The sequence below is a fragment of the Macrotis lagotis genome, chromosome 1 (genome assembly GCF_037893015.1).
Source record: "Macrotis lagotis isolate mMagLag1 chromosome 1, bilby.v1.9.chrom.fasta, whole genome shotgun sequence".
Lineage (NCBI taxonomy): Eukaryota > Metazoa > Chordata > Mammalia > Peramelemorphia > Peramelidae > Macrotis > Macrotis lagotis.
In genome coordinates this window covers 635,838,634-635,860,033 of record NC_133658.1, presented here as the reverse complement: position 1 = coordinate 635,860,033, position 21,400 = coordinate 635,838,634, and positions in this window count along the sequence as shown.

Genomic DNA, 21,400 nt, shown 5'->3' with positions numbered 1-21,400 from the left:
TCATATCAATTGACACAAGTTCCTGAAAAGTTGATCAGCAGCAAGGAATTTAATGTCTACCTCACACAGATGACACCATGAGACTTGAGGAAAATGAAAGGAATGTCAGTTCCTTTTATTCAGAATTCCAAGTCAGATGTCACCCAGGATAGCTGTCTTCTCTTAAGAAATCCTTAACATTTCTTTCTACTCTCAACTCGGTGAATTATATTTTTAAGTCTTTGGTAATATTTTTAGAGCTCAAAACTTTAAAATTCTTAGTGTCTAACTTCATATTTTAAGATTCATTAAGGTATAACTTCTTTCCTGTTTCTTGTCCAGGAATATATTATATTAAATATGCTTACCTAAGACATCAATTGGGGAGAGGGGGAAGCTTTTTCCTCTTGGTAGGTAGGTAATCCTGCTATTTTCCTTTGTCTAGTTACTCAAAATAACAAATGTCAAAGCTTGGAACCTGGTAATTTGGCAATTTTAGACAATCGCCTCATAACTGCACTTTAGGACACCTTTGAAGCAGTGGAAGTTCAAAGACTTTGAAAAGAAGACTCTTCCTTTGCCTGTTGCTATGAGTCATTTGAAGTAATTGGTCTTGTCTGATGTATGTTTGAACTGAGGAAGTCGAGCTTTATTACCACAATCAGATACAGGTTTAGAGCTGAGGAAGTTGAGTTTTCCGTGCAGATGTAGATGTCTGCTTGATAAGGCAGAAAACAGACAGATGTGGCTCTATGCACCAGGGAAGAGGTGTGGAGAAGGAATAAATGAAACCTTGGAGAAAATTCCATGTAGCTACATTAAAGTGATTTTTGGAAGTGGTCCCAGTTAGGAAATTTCCCTCAAATAAGCAAATTCATACTTTTGAATACAAAATTGAATTTTGATTAAGTATCTAAACCTATGATGATCATTTTTGGATCAAGTCAGTGGTCTGCATTCAAGAAACCAAAGTAAAATGGGACAAAAATTAAAGAATTTAAAATTAATTTTGTTTTGTTTTGTCATTAACATTTATCTTTATTTCTCACTCTCCAACCCAGATACATTCCCATCAGAAAAGGCATTCTTTATTAAACTCTGGTAATGAGGTCATCTCTTACTGATTATATTTCACATTCTTGCATGCTACAGAAAGATATGGTACCAGGGAATCTAATGCCTTTGTTGCCTCTCTTTTTGTCAACTTATTGTATATGCACATACTTTCATAAAGTAATAAATAGAAAAATGTTTCTATTTTTTTTCTCTGTCTTGGCTACTGTACTCTTTATTTTTTTCACATGATGTTTTATTTTATTTTTCCAATTATATGCTATGAAAGTTTTTCGATATTCATGAACATGCATATGCATATTATTCAGTTACATGATTTTCTTCCACCCTCCCTTCCCACTTCCCTCCCCTCGGTGATGAACAATCAGGTGAATATTGTGCATACACATTTTGTTTAACGTATTTACAGATTAGTCTTTATAGGTATGAAGAATTAGAATTAAGAGAAAACAAAGAAGTACATGAGAAAGGAAAGAAATACATGAGAAATTTTTAAAAAGTGACTAGGTTGCTCAGTGGATAGAGCACTGGCCCTAGAGTTAGAAGGACCTGAGTTCAAATGTGACCTCAGACATTTAATAATTACCTAGCTGTGTGATTTTAGGCAAGTCACTTAACCCCGTTGCCTTGAAAATCCAAAAAAAAAAAGTGAATGTAGCATTCATTCAGATTTTGCAGGGTTTTTTGGTTTTATTTTGTTTTGTTTTTCTTCCACTGGATGTGAATAGGGTTGGTCATAACAGGTCTCCCCAGGTTGTCCTAGATCTCTGAACTGTGGAGAGGAGCTGCATCCATCAAGGTTGAATCACCTCACAATGTTGTTGTTAATGTGTATAATGCTCTCTTGGTTCTGCTCCCTAGAAAAATGTTGTCTATGAAAGAGATAAGTTGACTTGGATATCTTACATATAGATATAAATGATATAGTGGACAGATTCATCAAGAAGAGACAAACTATATTCATAGCATTCGTTCTGTGACAGGAATACATACATTTTAAGGTTACATTATAATTTATAAAGTATTTTTACATATATTCTCATTTAAATACTAACAAAAATAACAATTAGGTGCTATAATTATTTTTATTCCCATTGTACAGCTAAATTAACTGAGATATAGAGGAATGAAATGACTATCAAAGGTAAGAGGAAAAACTTGGGAGTTAAACCCAGTTGTTCTATATGAAAACCAATACTCCATGATTTGTTATCTATGATATCTATCAGCTATTGTCTGAAATTCAAATATCACAGCTATACCTTTTAGATTGAATTTAGCATTCTAATAGAGGGAATTCAATCTTAAGGTTATCTATTTCAACAGACTAATCAATTTTATAATAACTACTATCATTTCCTTCATATAACAGATTAATAGTTTCTGTTTGAATATATTTAGTAAAAAGAAACTCATGATGTTACAAGACAGCTTGTTAATTATGAAATGGTTTACCCTGGCAGAATAACATTGCTTATTTTGAGCCAAATTTTTCTACTCATTGGCCCAAATTCTTTTCTTCCTGTAAATTCTTCCCATTGGTCTAAGTTTCTTCCTTCCTGCCTTCCTTCTCTCCCTTCTTCCTATTTTCCTCTCCTTTCTTCCTTCCTTCTCTTTTTCCCTCCTTCCTTCCTTCCATAATAAAGAGGAAAATATAATGAGTTTTGTTTTTATCAATGTTGAATTTAAGGTATTCACTGAATATGCAGTGCAATACATTTGAAAGATATTTGGAGATATGAGATTGGAAGTCAACAGCAAAATTGGGGCAAGGTAGGTGAATTTGAGAATCATTAGCATAAAGATGCTAAGTAAATTCATGGGACTGATGAGATCACCAGGTAAAGTAGCAGGGAGGGAGAGCAGAAAGGGGGCCAGGATAGAATTCTGAAGGATGCCACAGTTAGAGGGCATAATCTGAGAGAGAATCTATAAAAGGAGGTAGAGGAGTAGCCACACAGGTTAGAAGAGAACCAAGGGACAATATCCCAAAAGCCTAGAGAAAAGAGAATGCAAAAAGTATTAAAGGTTTCAGAGAAGTCAATATAAATGAGAATTGAGAAAAGATCATGCATTTCTCAAGTTCCTCATATGTTTCCTCTTTGTGTCAAAGGAGTCTGTAGTATATTATGAGAAACATATAGTTTCTGCATAGTTCTGAACTGCAATGAACTTGATTCAATCAGATCACTATGTTTTTACCTAATTGTTTCAGGATTTATTTATTTGAGAATAATTCCTTTTTTAATGATCACCACCACAACTCCTCATATTTATTATGTTTGTTTTGCAAAAAGATATTTCAACTCTATTAATTGTATTGGTTATGTTTATTTGAGAATGCTTGGAATAGTAATTGTCTCCCTTGAAGAGTGGTATCATCAGTGGTAATCTGATCACAGTATAATGAAACTAATCCTTCTCTTGTTCTGGACATTATACTTCTGACAATACATTTCAAGTTATTTGTCACATATTACCACTCCTAGTTAAATTAGTTCCCTGATTGCTATTGTTGTTTCATATAAACTACCATTGTTATACATTTTCCATTTTTTTGCTTGCTTGGTTGATATATGTTAAAATGTAAATGCCATTGGAAAGATGCAACACTTTCAATTGCTATGACCATGCATATTTGAATATGAATGGAGGGACCATCAAAAATCCTTGTCCAATAAGGGAAGAGATTAGATCATAATGGCATTGAACACAAGAGAGAAAAAAAGGCATGCAAAAATTGAATAGGAAATAAATAAAACAAATTTATTACAGAGATGATAGAGACCTTAAAAGTCATCTAGCCCCATCACCATCCCAGTTAGGCAACTGAAGTCCAGAATAGGGAGGTTGTACATACCAGTGATGTACTTCACCTATTCCACAGTTTCAACAAAAATTGATCCTATTTGTAAATTCACATATAGGACCAACAAGATGAAGCAATAGGAGCAAGAAGTATCACTTATTCCTCTGATAACTAGAGTGTAACCTGGACTTTGGTGGTATATTTGTTACATAGAGATTTCACTGTTAATATTTGTTGCAAACCTAAATATACAAGAATCAATTTTTTTTTCCTGTTCACTGTTTGTCTCCTAAAAAAGATTTTCAGTCTTGGTTGATATATGCCTTGTTTCTAAATGTTTTTATTTTTGTTGTTATGTACACAAAATATGATTGACTGAATTTTATTTTTATTTTTTCCTTTTCATAGAAGTGCTTGCTACTATGTTTAAAAAAGTCACAGTTGCCACCAAGGGACCTCCTTCATATTCAAAGGAACTGGAAACTTGAATAAACCATCATGTAAAGAGGTCTAGAGGGAAATATGTAGAAAGTGAACTAGTAAAATTTATAGATAATGCTGGAATGCCAAAGTGTTCTATGAGAGATTTGGATATTCTTACTGGCATGACAGAAGTGAGAAAGAATGATTTAATGGTACAATTGTGTCTAGTTCTAAAGGTTCCTCACCCCTGGAGTCTAAGAAATCTTTTCAAGGTTCTAGATCATATCTTATGAGCCCCAACTAATGTGTTTTCTTTTATTAATAAATTAGAGAATACAAGAAAAGGAAATTAGTATGAAAATAGAAAAATTACAAATTCTTTCCCTGTTTGGCTCCCTTTCAGTAATTCAGTTAATAGACACAGTTATTATTGACCAGGTATTGTGTAATGTTCTGAGGATACATATGGGCATGCATACTTACATAGCTATGTGTGCATATATGTGTGTATATATATATATATATATATATATATATATATATATATATATATACACAGACACAGACACAAAAACAGAGAGAGAGAGAGAGAGAGAGAGAGAGAAAAGAGAAAATCCTTTTCCTCTTGGAATTTGCAATCTAGTAGGGGAAGAAAAGGAAACTAAAAGAGGGGGAGAAACTTCCAAACTGAGCCATGATGGAGGATCCTCAAGGACTGTAGCTGTGAGGAAGATGACCTGATCCCACTCATTCAGCGGAGGCTTTGGAGCTCATGGCTCTTTCCTACAGTCAAAAGGGTACAGGGTATTAGTGATTTGAGCAATGGTGCTGATCTGATATTGCAGGATGATGAAGGGAAGGAGAAGAAGAGAAAGGAAGAAAATAAAGCATTTTATAGCATCCACTATGCCCCAGGAACTGTGTTAAACACACTTTTTTACTAATATCACCTCATTTTATTGTGATCCTCACAACAACTATGCAAGGTAGATGCTATTACAGTTTTTTTCTGGGGAATTTTTTACAGTTGAGGAAACTGAGACAAAGTTTAAGTGACTTTTTTCCATACAGTTTACAAATGACTGAGTTCAAATTTGAACTCAGGATTTTTTACTCCAGGCCCTACACTTTCTCTCTAATGATGAGCCTTCCCAATGATCCTCCCACAAATTCACTAGATTTGTGTGAGAATTACACAAAAAGCAATTACTTTAGCAGGACAATTTATGCCTTTGATGCTATAAAGCTGATGATTTCATCTACCAATGTTATCACAATATCCTGATAGGTGTTACATCTCTCCTGCCCTTCTCTGGGAATCATGGTTCTGCTGTTCCTTGTTGGGGATTTCATCTAACATTCTCCCTTCTTAACAGAGTTGGGGAGGATCATAATCACTGTTTCCTGATGAATGCTGGAGATGCTGTTCCAGTTGGCCTTCAATTTTTAATCAATCAACAAATGGTTTAGTAAGCACCTTTTTCCAGGCACTTGGAGTGGACACAGAAACTGAAATAAACACACACACACACACACACACACACACACACATATATATATATATATATATGTATTTATATTATGTATATACACATATGTGTGTGCATGTTTTCCCCTCAAAGAACTTATGATTTAGTAGAAATTCTCCAACTATTCTGTTAGAGAGGTTTTCATTTATAGGTGAGAACTACATTTCTTTCACTAAAGGCCACCTTCAACTCTATCCATAACCCAATAAAGAAAGGCCATCTTCAACTCTATCCATTACCCAATAAAAACCCTCTATTGAGTTTTTCTCCTTGCAAAAAAACAGCTAAAGATCTCCAGTCAGTTCTCTCACCCATATCTGTTCTTTTTTCCCAAAAAGGTTATTCTGTCCCTTTTGAAAGGTTTTTCAACCATGCTGTGGACTGCCTATCAAGTAAGCTTTCTAGTATAATGGAATAAGAAAAAAGTTAGTAGACCTAGGTTTTAGCCTCAGATTGGACATTAATTCAATGTGTAACTTTGGAAAAAAATATAACTATTGATTAAAAGTGCATGAATAAAATGTTAAAGTAAAAATAAATCCTAAAATTCCAATGAAAGAATTATCTCATCATTGTAGGTATGCCCACCAATGATGCAGATAGCATCCCATCCAAGTCTTCTCATTTTGTGCAATGAGGACTCCCCCACAATTTACCTTCTCTTAACATCAAGAGAATAGCAATGCAGGCCATGAACTATTTATTAGTATCTTCATGCTTTAGCAACCCAAATATTTTTTGATGATATAGTTATTTCATTATGTAATTTATTACATATGGCATGCATAATTTATAATTTATAATATATTATAGCCTGCTCACATCCAATCTGGACATCTCCATTGTCCTTTGGGCAAATCTTTAATTTTGTTTTTTTGCTTAGTGCAATATTCCAAGCCTTATCACAAATGGAAAATACATTATTTTTAAATGTAGGTCTTAGTTTCAGCAACTCAGTTCCATTGAGAACATTTAAAAATCTTGCAATTTCCTCAAATCAAACAATCTGGGCATATCTTTCCATTCGGTCTGGATACTTCCAATTTCTCTACCCTGGTTTGCTCTCCTCACCAGTGACTTAGTATAGTGACTCAAGAAATGGGGTCACAGATAAATGAAGATTGGTAGCAAAGATATTGCATACTAACAAAACGTTGCCACATGGAGTTACTCTATATATTGGTGGACAGGTAACACTGATTCACTTTACCACCATTATTTTTAATGTGGTAAAAAGTCCCATAGACACAAAGTATTTTTGCTATGATTATAAAACTAGAGAATAGTACTGTCAAAACTAGAAACTAGCTCTCTTTGGTGGTTACAATACACTTAGCATATATCCTGTAGATATAAATAATGAGACAAAGAGTATTTTTCTAGTTGACTAGAAGAAAAGGATAAAAATTTGAACTAAAGATAAAAAGGGGAAACAAATTTGAACAAAAGCAAAAAAATTGAATATATATACTTTCAAATGCTAACATAAGAATGCATTCAATTTTTTATATCTTAGTGGGGAGGGAAATTTGGCAATTTACCACATGTGGTTTTCATTGTATACTACATTATCTTTACCAATATTGACATATCACCTTTGAATTTTCTTAGAAATTTTTTATCAATTTAGAAAATAATAATTTCCCTAAAAATTCTGTTATTCACTACTTATTAAAAACAACTAATACCAACGTATCTCAAACTATACTCTTCTATCTCAGAAAGTTATCAGTGGCCAGGAAGATTTATTAACACACATTCTTTCCTTCATTCATATTATCTGTACCATCTTTATCTTTTGACAGATACCATCATCCTCTCATTCTAGTATCATTATGTCATTGCATATCATCATGTAGCTAGGTAGAACAGTGACAGTGTTGACCTTGGAGTCAGGAGGATGGAAGTTAGAATCTGGTCTTAGACATTTGCCTGTGTGATTTTGGGTAAGTCACTTAACCGTGATTGCCTTGCATCCAGGGCCATCTGGCCACTGACACTGGAAGAGGAAATGAGACTGATAACTTAGCACAGCCCCTCAATCAAATCCAATTAATGTGCTTGTCATGACATCACTTCCTTAATGCCATGGTCTTCTTTGAAAATGAAGAACAAACATTATACTATCATATATACAGTCTCTTCTTTTTAGCACTTTACTCCAAACCCAACCCCATCCTATCATTGGTATAATTATATAAATATTTCCTTAATTCATTTGAATTTAGTTGAACCAGCATTCATTAAGTAACTAAAATAAACTTATTTTCTGGGACTTGTCAACTGCCCTACAGTTGACCTTCATTTGTCTTCCCCAATTAGAATGTAAATTCTTTAAGAGTAGGACCAATTTCAGTTCTTCTATTTTTATCCCTAGCATGTAGCTAGTGTTTATCATATAAGTCCTTAATACATTCAGTTTTTACTCATTCATTGAAACAACGAGCACAGCAATATACTAGGAAATAATGATACAAAGACAATGCAATTCTCTGATGGTCTACTTGAGAAGCATAATAGTAGATGATATGAGAAATAAAATTACTAAGATACAAGACCAAATCTGGTGAGTGCAAAGGAGAGACACAGAAATTCAACAAATTAACAAGCATTTATTTAAGTCCTTGAATATGTTCTAAACACTGGGTATACAAAGAGAGGCAAAAAGCAGTCCTTGATTTCAAAAAGATAATAGTCTAATATGTAGGACAACATTTGAACTATTATACAACTGTGTATAAACACACTTGTATACAACCATTATGCACACACACAATATACATATATAGGCATGTGTATTTATGAAGGCATCGATACATATTTGTGTGTATCTATGCATATATACATACATGAAAGATAAATTAGAGTTAAGAAATAAAAAAAAATAGGGGCAGCTAAGTGGCTCAGTCCATAGAGCAACAGTCCTGGAGTCAGGAGTACCTGAGTTCAAATTGGACCTCAGACACTTAATAATAATTACCTAGCTGTGTGGCCTTGGGCAAGCCACTTAACCACATTTGCCTTGCAAAAAAACCAACAAAAAAAGAGTAAAGAAAGAAACAAAAAAAATAGAGGGTCAATGGGAAAGGTTTCATCCCAAAGTGTGATTTTTAGCTAGAGGGGAAAAAAGAAAAAAGGAAGATCTCCCTAGACCTGGAATTCTTAACACAGGTCTATGAACTTAAACTAGGAAGAGTCTAAGGAGAAAAAGATCATTCATTCAAGGTAAATCAGAGAAAGGTCCTTGAAACAGACTGTGCCTGAGCTGTGGGTTAAGAAAGGCAGCAATAATCTATATGAATTCACCAAGACACAGAAGATATGATAAGGTCAAAGACAAGATAATAGTTTAGTTTGACTAGAATTGTTTGAGAGAATAGAGAGTAGTATAAAATGTGACTAGATATTTATAATGTGTTCAAATGATTACTTGTTTTTTACTTAGCTAGACTATTTATATGACTAGGTAGCAAGCACAATGTCTAATAAAAGGTACTTAATAAATATTGATTGATTGGAAATTTACAAATATTTCAGATTGACAAGTCCTTTTGGCAAGTTGTAAGCCTTAGAAATATTCCATTGAACCTCAGGTATAAATGATTTTCACTTAGTCACAAGACTGAATTTGTCCAAATTAAAAATTTAATCCAATGCTTTTTGACAACAAAATTTGTTATCTCTGACCTTGTCTCTACTTAAGAGTCTATGAAAGGACTTAGGTCCCAGGGTCACAAGTTGGTAAATCATACTATAAATGACAGAGATCCACTAAATCTGGGGTGCTTAATTTGGAATCCAGGAACTTGCTAATAATTTGATGATTACATTTTCTTTAATTGGTTTAATAGGTTTCCTTCATAATCATAGTTATTTTCTATTATGCATTTAATTACAGTGTTCTGAGAAAGGACCCATAGATGACATCAGATTGCCAAACATTCTGTTGCAAACAAAACCTGTCAAGCATCTTTACAGTAAAAGTTTTTGAATAGATGGATGATACAATCAAATATGTCTTAGGAAGACTATTTTGACAGCTGCATGAGCAAATCTATCAGAAAGGGAAAAAAATAACTGAACAGAGAGGAAAATTAAGCTTCTGAGAAGCAATAAGAACAAGTCTAGAGTGGTAGTAGTTTAAGTAGAAAAGAAATGAGAGATGTGAGAGACATTCTAGAGGGTAAAATAATAGCATATTGGTAGATTGTATTAAGTGAAGAGAATAACAAATTAAAAGGTTTTTCAGTTTAGGCAATGGGGCTAGCATCAGCATAATTAGAGAAGTTAGGAAGAGGTCTAGCCAGGCTTGGATAGAAGTAGAAGGTAGGAGAGGAATTGCAATTCAATCTGTAACTTGTTGTATTTTTAATATGTCCAATGGGCATTTGGAAATGTTGTTCAGCATCAGGAAGAGGTTAGTACTGGCTAAATGGTTAGCTAGATGGATTGTCTAGCTTTGACTAAAATCTAATCACATTGACACAATAATGGTGATTTGAAGAATAATATCAGACAAAAGTAAAAAAGAATAAAGTATATGCTTTTGTCTAAAGGGGAGTAATGAGCAGTATAGTAATAGCAATAGTAATAGTAATGAAAATGGAGTGATTTATTAGAACTAATTTTTTATGTTTGCCTCCTTCTGTTCTAAAAACTGCAAAAAGATGAAAGAAAAAAAAGAGTCTGGGGTCCTGGGATACAAGATAGGTAAGAATATCAGGAAGGTTAATATGTCAAAGCTGCAGAGAGATCAAAGAGAACTGACGTCTAAAGAGTATAATTGAATTTGTGGACAATGTAATTAGCAAACCTACATTTATCCTTACCTCTTTGAATGATTCAAGTTCAGAGGAGAATCTGATCATTTCCAAACCATGAGGTCATTAATCAAGTATTATTATAGCAAATAATCCTGTCTCCCTCTTTCAGTGTAGTATTGGGTATGGTTGATATCTATATGTATGTTTGAGAATATACACATAAAAAGTAGTATAGAATTTGTGGATGCATGTGTGTATATATACAAATGTATGTATATATATGTATATACATATATATACATATGTGTATGTATTATATGTGTATGTTATTATTTTCTACCCTTGAACTCTAGGGCAATTTAAATCGAAGTGTTTCAGGACAACTGCTATAATAGGGAACTTTATACACAAATATGTTCTTTTTTCCAAACCAAGAGCAAAAATGCTGAATGCTAGCTAAACAAATTGAATTTCTCGACAACTGATACTCCTGCTAGCCCAACATCACAGGGTTTTATGGCCTAGCTGGCAGGGCAGCTATCAATAGGGGATAGCCTTCCAGTAAGGCTAAAGTCCTATTTAGGAGGTAATCTGGTAAGGGATTCATGGCCTGTTTCATCTTCACCCAACCATGGCTTACTAGAATAATGCAGTAGCTTGACTGAATCAGGTCTGTTTTCAAGACTGTTCCTTTCAGTTCTACCCCCAGCTGTGTACTCTACCTTCTTTGTTTTTAGAAAAGAATTTTTTTTTTATTTTCCCACGCATTAGAGCTGGACCCAAGTATGAGTCCAAATAAGACCTCATTCTGAGTAGCATCCCTGCTGCTATAGTTTCTCCGTTGGCTCTGGCTTCATGATGGCATTAAAAAGAACTGACCTTCTTTTTGGTTTCTGTAGCACAAGATAGATGATGCTTGTTTATTTTTAATGCATTTGAAGGTACTGTTTGCATAAGGGAAAGATGTGTGTTTATATGAAAGAACTGCATATGGACATCTCATATAAGTTTCCTTACATATCTCCATACATGCGATTTAATGTGACATTCTAGTTTGTTTGCCCTTTTTATTTTCTTTTTTACAAATTTTTTCTTGGGGGGAGGGGAGAGGAACAAAAGACAGAGATAGGAAAAAAATTATAAAAATGCATATTCCAAAAGGTTAAAGTTATGAAGACTTAAGGGATAATGCATTTCAAGAATTTCCTCCACAATTTTTCTTAAAGCTGTTGACCAAGGACCACAAGTAAAGAAGGATATGTGGCCCATTCAAGACACCCTATTCTATTTTGGGATGGTGTCTGTGACTAAATATGCTGGTTTCTAACTTCCATTCATTTCTTCTAGATCTACCAACTCATACCAAATAGATCAGTCATAATCCTCTCTGTCAAGCAAAGAAGAAATGAAATGATAACAATTATTTGGGAAAAAAAGGAAAAGTCTAAAAATAAACTTTGAGTGACTTCCTTTTTATATTGACAGTATTTGACATGCTTTTATGAGTCCATAGATTTGTAAGTTCCTTACTGTTAAACATTGTTACATTTCTGTCTATGTCAAAGAGTAATATGAATAGTGAACATTAATATTGTACTTTAAAGTTTGAAAGTGCTTTGCATATATTATCTCTATTTTTACAACAACCCTGGGAGTTAGGAGATAATAACTACAATGAACAATTATATAGTTCTTACTCTGTGCCAGGAAAAATGCTAGGCAGTTTATGTCCAGTTTACTGAGGATAAAACTGAGGTAGAGAGATGAGATGACCTGTCCAGGGGCATAGGGTCTATATTCCCAGGCACATTATGGTTCTTTGCACATATTAGGTACTTTAAAAATGCTTCTTGTCTTGAATTTAAGCTATGTCTAAGCTCTTCCTTTCCTATCTTTCTCCCATGGAAACTATATTTTAGGAAAAAAGAGGTATTCTTTTATTAAAGTTCAGGGACATAGGTTCATATTACCATAGCTTCCTTAAAAAAAAAGCAAAATTTACTCTATATAGTTTTTGTTTCCCTTCTCTTAAACATAGACCTGCACTTAAAACATAATGTTGTATATGGGAATGCATGGCAATGTAGCAGCAGCACTCAATCACTTCAGTGGAATTTTCTGTAGGGCAAGGCCAATTACTTGTACGCAATTTATTCAACCATTTATACTCTAGTGAAAGCAGGGCTGTTTGAAGTCAAAGTTGAAAATATAAGTAAATAGTGGGTAAATGTTTTGCTTTCTGAAACTAATAGACATTATGCTTCTTTTATACTAGAAAAATTAACAAAGTATTAGAGACTTAATGAACATGTTTTGTATCTCACTGATATGTGTAAAGTGGTGTTAATTTCTTCTCCAACATTGATACCAACAATAAGTAATGTTACTATATGATGGCAAGTCATTTATACAGATTTTTGGTATGTTTTTTGTTTGTTTTATGTTGCATTTTTCTCCTGGATTTTAGGTACACTTTTTTATATATTTTATTTTTATTAATGCCTTTTTATATCATATTAATTTCTAAATATATCTTCTTACTCCCTAATCAGCAATCCATTCCTTTTAACATAGATTTAAAAGGTAGAAATTCAGCAAAATAATCAATCATTGAGAGCATTTGACAAACACAAAATGTTCAGTGTCTATGGATCACTCAAACCTCTTCGGTGGAGGGAGGGAATCACATTTTCTCATCTCAGCTCTAAGACCATTTTTATCATAATCTTTATATATCTTTTGGTTTGATATTTTTTACCAACTTTTATAAATGCTTATAATAATTTATAATAATTCAGTTATATCTGATTCTTATTTGCTTTTTCTCCTCGGGACATAACTCCCAAGAAGAAATGTCCTAAAGCTAGTGAAGAACACAGTTGTTTTGAATGGAAAAATTGTGACCTCAGCTTCTCATAAGAAAAAAAAAATCACACCGTGCCTATGATTATTGCCTTATACTGAATACTAAAATACAATACTTGCCATGAATCAGTAAATCTTTCTTAATTTCTGTTATAACCACATATTTAGAAAAAAAATTAGGACAAAACTCTATCCAATTTAAGTTTCAACATGTAAAAACATTGAGGGATTTAAATTTTAGCATATATATATATATATATATATATATATATCTGAAAAAACATGGTCATTTTTAAATGTAAACTGTAACTTGTACATTTATAGATTCAAAAATCTTTATTAATGGCAAAATCCAAATGCACAGATAGCAGTACTTCCTCTCTTCTAGTAACAGAAATAGAAACATGTTGGTTATTAAAAGAAATTACCTAATCTTATAAACCTTTATTGTCCAAGGTTCCTATTTTATTACAGATTTTTTCTCAGGCATCAACATTTTTCTCAGAACACAACAGCAGGGATCAACTGAGAAATTTGAGGAATTTGTAAATGATAGGCATGTTTGAATTTAGAAAAACATATCCAGCAGATTGAGACCCTTCTATACATGGGCTATGTAATATATACATATTTTTTAAAATAATTAATGTGTATTCTACTAATTGACCACTGACATTGAGTCAAAACATATTTTGAAAAATAAACACCATATATATTTATCAAATAGTCTATAATTAGTCTTTTCTGGTTTCTTTGGCAAACAATATATATTTTTAAAAATTGCCTGACTGCTTGCTTATCTATTAGGACAGAATGCTTTCAAGTAAATAATACTCATTATATAACCTCTGATGATTGTTTTTTTTCTTTCTTTCTTTGAAATATAAAAATACACAGAAGCAAATTTGAAAATCCGTGTATGTATGTATGTGTGTGTGTGTGTGTGTGTGTGTGTGTGTGTGTGTATGAATCTGCCTGTAACAAAAAAAATCTAGGAAATTGTATACTTGTATAACAATAAAGAATTTCAGATTTCTATCACATTTAATTTTTCGGCATGAACACTATAGTATACTGTCAAGAGCAGAAGAGCCTGGGGTGCTTAGCGAAGAAGTCAGGAGAACAGATGGTAACTGGGTTAGCCCCTAGACAGAAGAGAAAAGGAAGGTGTGACATCCAGGAAGGCCTGGTAAATTATGCAATTTCTTCTTTGCACGTTTAGATGAAGACAAAGAGAAAAAGGTGCATGCTATTGACCAGGCTTGCAGTGCCACTGAGTCAAGCACAATTCATTTCTAAAAGCAGTGGGGAAAAAAAGGAGAGGAAACAGAAGTAAAAGTGGAAGGTGGTTTATAAAGTATCACTGGAAATAGAACAATGGTTAAGTTTTGAGCTTGTAGGTTTGACCCTGAGATATACTGCTTCTCAGTTAAATTGATAAATTGTTCACAATAAAGGATGAAATCAACCATAGTCAATGGATCTAAGAGATTTTAATTAACTGTAAAATAAAAAGTAAAATATATTGTGATCTCATACTTTCTTTATTCAAGAAAATACTAACTGAAGGAGCACAAGTTGATCAAAGAAATTGTTCAGTTATGTGCAGAACCATGATGAATCTGATGGTGAGCAACTTGTCTCATCAAGGAAAGATCATGGGAATCCCCGGGAGAATAAATAATAGGATGGTTTCATACACTCTGGAAGGGCTGACAAGTCTCCTTAGCAAATGAAATGATTGGGCTTAGCAGACATATTCTCACATCATTATTTTATTTCTTGTATCATTTACCCAGGGAATTCTCTGAGCATACCTAGTATCTAGCTAGCATTTCCTGATATGTAAAATTGCTCTCCTTCACTAGCTACCTGGTAGATCCTTGGAGCTCTTGAAGTTCCTTTTTTTTTTTTCACTTCCTGCCTTAAGGCCCTGATTAAGGTTCACTTTATACCAAAGTTAATTACTAAGTAACATTATAAATGAATGTGAGCTGTTTTTAACAGGAGGTAACGAAATTTTTGTGTTACTCATCTCAGAGGATTAACTTTATTGAAACATTTATTAAGTGTCTTAAGTATACATAGTAATGTTAATATGCAACGGATATTAAAAAGTTACCCTTTTCTCAAGGATAGCCTAAATTCTAGCTCAGAGATCAGAAAACTACAATAGGAGGTATAAATATGGTAGACTACTTGAATTCTTAAATAAAGTTTTGTATTTTTGAAAATGTCAAAAAATTACTTACAGATCACACAAAAACAGAAAACTCATTATATTTGGTCCTCTGATTTTATTTTGCCAACTCCCTATTGGGAAAAGACAAATAGTACTGAGATTTGGATGTATAAATATACAGAACAGGTACAAACTCAGTTCTATGATAAATAAATTCCAGTAAAGAGATTAAGAGAGAGAGACAAAATTTTCAGGTAGAAAAATCTAGGTGATAAAAAGACTTTATGAATTAAGTGAAACCTTCCTTTGGGTCTGAAATAGAGAGTACTTCAATAAAGGAAGTGGGAATGGAATATGTCCAATTAAAGCATGAAGGTTGATATAAATAAATTCATGTTCATGGAAAAAGATTAGAACAATATTGGGGAATGGAGAATAGTACCATTTGGCTAGAACATGTAGTATGCAAAAGGAAGTAGTACAAGATAAGACTGCATCAAAAAGGGAGGAACAAAACTGTGGAGAACATCAGATAATAGGAAAGGAATTTATGCTTTATTCAGTAGGCAATAAGGAACTACTGAATGTTTTTATAATAGAGCAATGTCATGGTCAAACAATTTTAAAGGTAGGAGTCATGTGATTTCATCAGTATAGGAAATTTTCAGTGAGGAAAATCCATCTATCGGATTAGCAATTACCCTATAATTTATTATCTTAAAGGATTTGCTGGAAACATTGAGAAGTGATTTGCCAGATATCACACAGAAAGTATGTATCAGAAGTATGAACTGAACTAAGCTCTAAAGTCAACCCTTTAGTCAATCCCCTCTACTGTCTTTCTTTATGGGACATAACAATAATTATAATAGTTTGATATTTGTGAAGTGTTTGGCTATATTCCTTTTAATCATATCAATAACTCTATGCAGTAGTTAATGCTAGATATATGACATACCCCCCCCAAAATTGATAGTCTTCCATGTCTAGAATTCTTTCCCTCCTCATCTTCACCTTCTGACCTCCACAGTTTCCATAAAGTCTCAGTTAAGGTCGTACATTCTACAAGAAACTTTTCTGACCTATCTTAATATTAGATGATTCTCTCTTTGGATAATTATCACAGAGGTGACTCACTTCATTTAACTGAAAGATGAATTTGACTATGATTCAAAAACTGGTCACCTTCTTTAACAACTCAGAATCTTGAGATTTACTGCTTATGTTTCAATGAAATGCAGAATAATTTTATTTTATTTTATTGTATTTTTAGATTTTTGCGAGGTCTGAAGTTTGAAAAAAATGTATTGCATAAGGTTATTGAACTCAAGTTTTATTCATCATGGAATTCAATGACCTTCTGCTCATAGCTTTCAGAAATCTTTTGGACAAGTCTAGTGCATGTACACATTCCTAGTCCATTCTGTTTCATGAACCTGAAGCACCAGTTGTGTCCTCCATTGAAATCAGTCACTTCTTTTTCACCAGCAATTCTTCTTGCTCCTGCTGGACTATCTTTGTGGACACAAGGATTCCACTTGCCCTTTGCTCCTCAATTCATCTCTTCAATTCCCTAACTCAGGCCATTTGGCTGACTTCTCATGACCTTCTTCTGCCTGGGTATTTTCAGTTGGATTCCTTCTTCCTATAATCATTCTCAGATTATTTTCTCAGTTGGAGGAGGACCAAACTTTTCAGCAACACAATTTCCATTCACTTTTGCAAACTGGATCACTTTGAACTTGAATTCAGCACTGTACAAAAATCTTTTCTGAGTCATTTCTGGGCAAAATGTGGCAAACCATTAACCAAATATACCAGTAACAAATGTGAAACAAGGAGCACAAAAACAAGAAGTGTGAAAAAGCAGGAAATGCAAGTAAAAAAAAATCTATAATCACTGTACAAGACACTTCTAGTTTTTGATCCCAAATTTTTTGAAAAGGGGTACGTCTAATACATAAAGAAATATGGTTTATATATATATGTATATATGTGCACATATATATTTTGAAAGAGAGAGAAAGAGAGAGAGAGAGAGAGAGAGAGAGAGAGAGAGAGAGAGAGAGAGAGATTTAATAACTGTGGCTAAAAAAAATTCATCTTTAGGTAGCTTGACTTGTAGAAAAAAATCTCTTTAAGCTTTACCAGTTTGGTCCTAGGTGTCCAGACAATACAATTCAAGAAGAGAGCGTGTGATATGGAAAAAAGAATACTGGACTTGGAATGAGGAGTTCAAGAATTACCTCCATTACTTGCTAATTCTGTGACTATGGGATGATCTCTTAACTTTCCTAACGATCAGTTTTCTTATCTATAAAAATTCTCATCTATAAATGTTTATAGGGCTCCCCTCACAGAGGCTGTTGTGAAGTGTATAACACTCTTCCATCCTTCAATTGCTAAGTATCAGTTATCAGAATCAAAGAGCATAGAATTCTTTAAGTCTTTTGTTACTTGTAACTGGCAACTTTATTCATAATAAGTAGTGATCCCAAATTATTTAAAGTATCAATACAAAATTACCCATTATTCAAAAAAAATCATACATACACACAAAAAAAAACACACACACAGACACCCCTTACATTATGTCCCCTCCCCCTAATCCTAAGTGTTATGACTTCTTAGAAACCACCCTAGAAAGAGCTCAAGGAAATGTCTAATTCTGACAGATCATACAAAGCCAAATCTGGTTAGCAGATTCCTCTTATCATTCTCCTTAGTTTACAGTACATATTAAAACATAAGAAGTGTCCCTCTTGAACGTATTACCTTTCTTATTGGAGTTTAGTGAGCAGCATGAGTTGACCAGTACTGAGCTTCTCTCCCTATCTTACCCTCTCTCCTGTTCCTATTTTCTCCCTCCTTCCATACAGATATGTACTCACAAATAGCCCTTCACATCCACTCAAAAACTTCAGATTTCCTCCACAACATAGCCCTAACTTTCCATCAAAATTCTTCCTAAACTACATGCAAAGTAGGTTCCAGATAATCCATGGATAACATCATCTCTAACTCATGTGATTTCTTGGAATGCCTCTTCAAAAGATCAGGATAATAATAGACAACTGTAAGCAATTGCATTCTATTATCCCCCTATCCCTACTCTAACCTAGAGAATCCTCTAGACTCATCACTGCTATTGACCACCCATGTGATCATTGATAAGTCACTTAACTTAATCTCAGTTTCTTATATATAAAGCAGAGTAATAATATTGACTTTGCCTCCCAAATACCCAGGAATGTTTGAAAGATCAAATGATCAAAAACTGTAAAATGATACATTATTATATGAGATTTTTTTAAAAGGGAGCACTATGGGGGCAACTAGGTGGCACAGTGGATAGAGTACCAACCCTGGAGTCAGGAGTACCTGAGTTCAAGCTTGACCTCAGACACTTAATAATTACCTAGGTGTGTGGCCTTGGGCAAGCCACTTAACCACATTGCCTTGCAAAAAAAAATCTAAAAGGGAGCACTAAGTCAAATATTAACATCTTTATATTAAAGTATACCTTCCATGGTTAAGAATTTATTCTATCTTGTTACATATATTTTTGAATATTTCACTTTCCATGTATTGTCAATATATGAATATATTTATGTTTTCATTTATACATATATACATGATATCTATATGCATGTATGTAATATGCATGTCACATTATATGCATATATATTCATGCACATATGTATGGATAGATAGAAAATCTTTTCTAACCTGTGAGTTCAATATTACTATACCCATTCCAAGCTCTCCATTCACTCTTTAGAAACCTTTCCTGCAAGACACAAAATCCATTGTAAAATATTTTTTAACCAGACTGCAGGAGTGCAAAAGTATACACTGTTTCCTTCAAAAATGGAATCATCGCTCACAGATGTAGATGTGTGCTTGTTATGCCAAGATGAGACAGATGTGGTTCTATTCACTCAGGGACAGGTGCGGAGGAAGAAGAGATAAAACATTTGTAGAAAGTGTAAGCAACTGCATTACTGTTGTTAAATAAATAAACTCCCTGCCAAAAAAGTTTATTTGCTTATTTCTCCAGAATGTTTATTTTAAGCTCTGACTTAACTCTGCTTTATTACAATTTTCTTTGCTATATTCATGCTGAGCATATGAATGTATGTGTGCATATATGCTTTAACGGGCATTATATAGTGGGCATACAGGAAGCTATTGAACCAGAGATACACACATCATTTTAGCAATACTATATCATTTTAAAATAAGCTCATCCTACTTACATCTAGTTTATCTACCTAAGCCCTTACTGAAAGTCTTTTTTTTTTTGTGCTTATGAAGAGAAGAGGCTAGGAAAAAAATCAGAGGCAAGGAAAAGCTAATAGCTAAAAAGAAGTTTGGCTTCTTTTCCTTAGAAATATTTCAGTGAGCTATAAACCAAGAACAGAACCAGGAAGTGCAAATCTGCAGCTGGTGGGCAAGGGCAGAGAAACAGAAGCTGATTTTGATTTTAAATATTCGTATTAATCCTAGCTCCAAAAGAAGGATTGGGTGGGAATTCAACAGCTGGGAGGGGAAAGGCAAATGGAAAAGATGATTTTGATTTTAAATGTATTTAATCATAATGCAAAGTGGAGACTGAAGGGGAGAGAAAATTTTGCAGCTGGGCTGATGGAGGCAGAGAGCTAAGTTAAAATATTGTCTTCATTTGAAATACACAGCTTTGGGTTTATTGAGGTTCAGGAGGGACCAGGAAGCTTGTGGATACAAAGGGATTATACAGCTTGAAGTAGCATAGTTAAAGACCACTGGTGATCAGTGTCAAAGATGAAGCTGTTAACCAAAACCCTTAGTCAAATCAATGGATTAAATTCCAGTATATCAAAAAAATTAAAGCAAACAGTCACAAAACTCTGGAAAAAGAGGGTGTTCCAATGAAATGAGTGTTGTGATATGAATTGTCATATATATATACACATATATATGGAGAGAGAGAGAGAGAGAGAGAGAGAGAGAGAGAGAGAGAGAGAGAGAGAGAGAGAGAGAGAGCTTATATAAAGAGAAAGACAATATGGTCAGATTATTTTTTTTTATGCTTCTTGACTTTTACTGTCATTTCTAAGCATAACACTTTCCTTTATTCTAAAACTGAATTCTTCCTTACAGCAAAGAAAAGCATTTAAGCAAAACTGATAGATAGGTTGATCACATTTGTCCATTCAAACCCCAGCACACTCCACTCTACCCCTGGTCCCCATTTCCTAGGAAAGAGATTTATTTCTTTATTGTCTGGGACTGATATTCTATTTATACTTACTCTAGAATTCAGTATACTCTTCATTTGCACTATTAAGTTAATGTTGCTATTTAGCCTCCTTTTTCTAAGGAACCAAAGATATCACAAATGAAGTCTTAACTAACTTGAGAATTAAATTTAAGTGAGGAAGAGATACACAAAGTTGCCATTCTCGCACTCTCTTTCAGAGTCATCTTAATCCAGTGGCAAGACAAAAGTCAGAACTGGGATGCAGTAGATGGCTTTAGTGTCTTAACTGACCAAAATCTAAGCACTCCACAGTACCTGCTTTGGTTTCATTCTTGGAAAAAAAATGGTCTCATCCACCCATACCTTTGTGGAAAGTCTTCATAGAATTGAAGTAGGCATCCCATTAAGTCAGTAAAAGGGGTGAGGTCTGTTGGTTACACTCATTCTAATTTAGCCCATCTGCCCAGATGATCTAAACAGAGTGTGAACACAACATTTGTCCTAGCTTCTTGGAGCCACAGATGAGATTTGGAT